Here is a 6,000-nt window from a genome sequence, read left to right on the forward strand (position 1 = left end):
ACATCGGCCGAGGACTCCTCACACACATCCGTCTCACTCCTTACACACACTCATGTTTAGTTCACAGCATGAAATACCCGCAAACAAATCAGCACACTTCACCACTGTTTTCCACACACAGAAGTAGAAGCTACAGTACTGATGATAGGGCTGTGTTGTGTTGTGTGTGTGTGTGTGTTGTGTGTGTGTGTGGCTTTGTGGGAGTAAGTGAATGAGTGGCTGGATCTTTTAAACTACTGAAGTGGTGTGTGGCCTGATCACGATGTGTGTGTGTGTGTGTGTGTGTGGCCTGATCACGATGTGTGTGTGTGTGTGTGTGTGTGTGTGTGTTTGGCCTGATCGTGATGTTTGTGTGTGTGTAATGGTGTGCCGACTGATCGTGATGTGTGTGTGTGTGTAATGGTGTGCCGACTGATCGTGATCTGTGTGTTCACTGATCATGAAGGCTGCTCTTGAGAAGCGGTATCAAGACAATGACATCTCTGCTATGGCAACAGCGACACAAAACATCTCCCCTGAAGATGTGTAAAAGCGACACATAGCTTTAGAGGTGACATGCATTTGTGTGCATGTGTGAGAGAGAGAGGGAGAGAGAGAGAGGAATCGTACAGTGTGTGTCTAGGTGGGGATGTGTAAGTATGTGTCAAAGGGAGAAAGGTGTACTGTACGTGTGTGTGTGTAAGTACTGTATGTGTGTATCAGTGTGTTTCTGGCAGAGGTAGGGAGGTGCTCCACCTGTAAGATAGGCCTATATGACAGAATCCTACATGTGAGATAACTTTTTCAAGATAATTGATTGGTCAGTGGGCGGTAGTTTTACACGATTTGAGCTATAACTTAGCACATAACCTGCTCCCAACCAGGGTTGGTTGACAGCATAACGGCTTCTACACACAGTTGTGTTGCATCAACGCATGCCAGTGGGTGTTCCCGACGGTAGCTATGCAAATGACTTGAAGTATAACCAGAATTTGATTGGTTGGTGCAGTCCGTTTATTGGCTTGATTGGCTGGTGCCGTCTGTCGGTGCAGCAACAGCTGAACTTCACAACGCGAGCGACGGGAGAAACGCGACGCAACGGACCCACAATTCAGTTCGGCAACGGATGACGTGAGCCCATGTAAAGTGAATGGGATGTGTCTCCAGCACTGCAACGCACGCAACTGTGTGTAAGAGCCGTTAGGCTATATTTGGTCGACGCTGCTCCATAAAATCCATTGTTCATCCAGTGTTTGCCTGTTAAAAACTTTGGCGCTGATGTGTGTGGCAAGTGACAGTGCACCATAGACTGTAGGCCTATAAAATGGCAGTGCACTCATGTCGAAAAGTTCCTTATTTTCAACTGAACTCAAAGATAATGAATATAGTATGACTATTCTGTTTGTTATCCCCTTTATAATGTGTGTAGGTCTACATTTTGTGTATGCACTTCTGCGGTAGCATTTATTTCAGTTTATATCAGCTATATTTCTGGGGCCGTATTCACAAAGCCTTTTATCTTACCACTAGGAGTACTCCTAAATCACACTAAAAGATTTTAGCTAGGAGTTTTCTCTTAAAAGTTATTCACAAAGCCTTTCAGACCTACTCTTAGTAAGGAAAAATGACAACTCCTAGGTCAAGGTCAAGGTAACTTTATTGTCCCCGAGGGGCAATTAATTGCGCAGCCAGCAGACAGACATAAGGACAGACACATAACAATATGTAACAATACAACAATACATAACACGCAAATGTAGTTAAAACAGTTCAGGCAGATTGTTTAAAATGGAAGTCGGGATAAAAGAGTTTCTGAGTCTATTGGACCTGCATCTGGGCATGGAGTACCTACGGCCTGAGGGCAGTAGCTTAAACTGGCAGGACAAGGGATGGCGGGGGTCAGTTACAATAGATTGGGCCTTCTTTGCCACTCTTTTAGTGTAGGTGTGAGAGAGAGAGGGGAAGTTGATGCCTGCAATTTTGCTACATGTCCTGACAATACTCTCCAGTCTATTTTTGTTTTTAATGGACAGAGAACCAAACCAGCAGATAAAACAGAAGGTTAAAACAGACTCAATAAAACAGGAATAAAACATTTTCATAAAAGTAGGGTCAATGTTAAAATTCCTCAGTTTGCGGTAAAAGTACATGCGCTGATGGGCTTTGGCACAAACAGCATCAGTGTATGAATTAAAACATAGCTTACTGTCAATAATTATGCCAAGGTGCTTATACTCTTGTACTACCTCAACTGGTTGACCATCAATGATAGTGGGGGGATGAGGGGGGCATTGCTTCCTGAAGTCAATAATTAGTTCCTTGGTCTTTACTACATTTATGTTTAAAAAGGAGCGCTTACACCAATCATTAAAATCATTCACTATGGGTCCACGGTCAGTCTCGGTGTTATTGAGAAGAGACACAATGACAGAGTAATCTGCAAACTTAAAAACCTGTCTTCCATCATATTGTGAACGGCATTCATTTGTGTATAAAACAAAGAGGAGAGGGGAGAGGACACATCCCTGAGGGGAGCCAGTAGAAGATAAAAGATTGCCAGATAAAACACCGTTAACTTTAACCCTTTGGGATCTGGAGGTTAAAAAGTCAACTAACCAGGCTATTAGCCCTGGGTTTATGTTGTGTGTCTTTAAAAGTCTGTCTGCTAAAATATGGGGTTGAATACAATTAAAAGCTGATGAAAAATCAATAAATAGTAGTCGTACAAAATTTTTTCTCTTCCAGGTGGTTAAAAACTGAATTGAGCAGGCTGCCTGTAGCATCCTCGACCCCCCTACCTGCCCTGTAGGCAAATTGTAAGGGGTCGAGTTGCGTCTGTGTTGTTGCTAAAATCTCCTGTTTAATAATTTTTTCAAAAGCCTTCATAATAAGGGAAGTGAGAGCCACTGGCCTAAAATCATTAAGTGATTTAGGTCCCTTGGTCTTAGGCACAGGCACAATCACCGACTCTTTCCAGAGATGAGGGACCTGGTGTGATTGGAGTGACTTATTAAAAATAAAGGCGTATGTCAGACAGGCTCTGCACAGCTTTTGAGGAGGCGGCCACCAATATTTTCTGGACCAGGGCTCTTCCTTTCCTTCACACCCCTAAGAATTTTGTGAACTCTGTCCTTATCAATAGCAATGGCAACATTTTGTTCTGCCTGTGATTCCCTGTACACCGACAATTCCTTTGTAAAATCATAAATATTAAAACGATTGTAAAAAGTATTCAATTCATCTGCAAGCTCAGAATCGGCCTTTCCATCAAATTTTATTAGATTGCAAGCCCATCATTGACTTCACACCATCCCATGCAGGGCGTGACTTGCCACTATTCAATAGGGCTTCAACTTTGTCCTTATATTTGAGTTTAGCTAATTTGAGCTCCCTCTTAACTTGCTTTTGCAAGTCTTTATAAACTATGGCATCCCCCTGTTTAAAACTAATATTCCTCTGATTAATGATACTTGGACACCCATGGATAATGGACACCCATGGTTTGTTGTTTGGAAAAATGGAAATGGCCTTTTTGGGAATTATTTCATTTTCACAGAAACTTATATAAGCAGAAACAGTCTCAACAAGTTCATCCAAGTTAGGACATGCTTCCTTGAATGAGTAACAGTCCAATAGCTCCTGTGTAGATTCTACTGACCAGGCTGGAACCAAACGTCTCTCAGGTTTAGTTCTCCCCAGGACAGTTTTGTAGACCGGAACCAAATAAACAACGTTATGGTCGGACAGACCAAGTGGAGCTCTACTAAATGACTTGTGGGCTCTTTTAACTGAACCATAACAAAGGTCAAAACACTTTGTATGTCTTGTAGGGCAGGTGACATATTGCGAAAAGTTACTTAGCAACTTTCCAGGCCTACAGTGATTAAAATCACCCATTATAAAGTTTGGCGCGTCAGGGGCTATACTCTGTAGCCTTTGCACTGTTTGCACTATTACCCTTGATGCGATATCAGCGTTCGCCTTCAGATGGATGTATACAACTGTGACAAATATTTGTGGAAACTCTCTCGGCAGATAATAAGGACGGAGAGAGACGGACATGAGTTGGATGTCAGGGGCACACACAGTTTCTCTGACCATAACTGTGTTGCACCAGCTCTTATTGACATACAAGCACAGACCACCACCTAGTGATTTTCCTGTTGCTGCCGGGTCCCTGTCAAGTCGCAACGGTACTCCAAAACCATCGATTTCCAAGTCGGGTTGAAGATCCTGCTCCTTGAGCCACGTCTCAGTCAGTGCAATAATGCAGGCATTTCTGTAGCCCGATACGAATCTGGCATTTGCTTGTAGTTCATCCACCTTGCTTCGGAAGGATTGTACATTGGCGAGGATTATTGAGGGGAGAGGGATCCTCCGGTGGCCCTGTCTTCTGAGCCGCTGGCGGACCCCCCCGCGACTGCCTCTTTTCCTCCCTTTTGATGGCCTTGTCCCCTGGTCTCCCTTGGAAGGACCATGCCCGATGATCTCCGCCGGGAAGATTCCAGCTGGGTCCACGATTCCCCCTCCTGTATCCCGGAGTAGCAGTAGGAACTCCCGGTTGTGTCTGTCACCATAGGCTATGCCTACGTTTGTAAAGAGGAGACCATTTTAATTTGATTCACAATGAAACGTTACATTTAATTTAGATGTTAACAATGAGTAGTTTTGGTTGTTGTTGGTGGCGTTATTGCATCCCTTTTATGAATGCAAAATTGTTCCCTCGCGATTGGAAGCTCCTGTTGCCGCATAGGCGATGCATTTCAAAACATCGCAACGTGAAATGCCACAAAAAGCTGTTTGTGAATAGGTCTTAGTGAGTTAGGAGTCCTCTTGACTTCTTTTAAGCTGTCCCAGACTTAGGTGCTACTTTTAGGTCTAAAATGCTTTGTGAATTACTTTTAGTGAAAAAAATTAGGAGTCCTAAAGTTAGGAGTGACACGCCTATTATTTCTAGGAGTTGCTCCTAAATTTGCCACTTAGGAGCTACTTTTAGCCTTAAAATTCTTTGTGAATACGGCCCCTGAAGAATATATTGTGTTGCCTCAGGTCTGCTGCACATCTTTTGAAATTTGATTTGAAATAATCAAATAGACCTACGTCTTAAAGTTCAGTTATTAAAGTAACTTGCTTTGCTTTCATTTGAATCCCAATCAAGATACACAAAAAATGCTTTATATTGATAATATGGACTCCTGGAAAGTTCAGAAAGGCAAAATAATAGAATTTTAATCATATGATAAAATATGTGAATAACCGTGATTAACTATAGGAATTCCGCGATTAATCGCAATTAAAATTTTTAATAGTTTGACAGCACTAAAATGTAGGCTATAGCCATTTAAACGTGTTTTACCTGCTAGGTAGCAACTTAGCCACATAACACAGATTCCCTGGCAGGTGTAATAGAAAGAAACACAATTCCAGTGAATATTTCACGTTTTATCAAAGACTGGCGAATGTTAAAAGTGACGTTTTTTGCCTCAAACATAAAGCCAAGACACGTCTGTGAATTTAAGGTTTTTAACCACACGCTATTAAGTTACATGCTGGTCTCTTTTACGTAGGAAACCCATGCTAAAATAAAACGTTGTAGTCACAAATTTGATCGTGTTGGTATGAATATATGTTGTAGTACAAGGATACAAGGATACAAGAAAGTTTATTGTCACATGCATATAGTTACTGGAAGTAAGAAATGCAGTGAAATTAAGTATGGTGTCAGCCTATTTGTGCATTTATGGGGGGGTAAAAAGTGCAGTAGAAGAGGGGTTTAGTAGATTAAGTGGCAAGGGCTGCATAAGAAAGGTGGGGGAGGATTGCGATTGGGGGGGGGGGGGGCACCAACAAGGAGCACCCAAGAGCAACAGGGGCAAGGAAAAACTCCCTTACCAAGGAAGAAACCTTGGGCATATCCACGGCTCAAGGGGCTAACCCAACTGCCAAGGGTCTTGGTGTGTGTGTTGGGGGGATGACAAGGGAGATGGGATAGTGTGCTGTGTATGTGGGGAGAGGGCAGTG

Source organism: Alosa pseudoharengus, unplaced genomic scaffold (assembly GCF_046254945.1).
Source record: "Alosa pseudoharengus isolate Yale_2024_CS ecotype anadromous, Long Island Sound unplaced genomic scaffold, YU_APseudo_1.1 YU_APseudo_1.1_scf_23, whole genome shotgun sequence".
NCBI lineage: Eukaryota > Metazoa > Chordata > Actinopteri > Clupeiformes > Clupeidae > Alosa > Alosa pseudoharengus.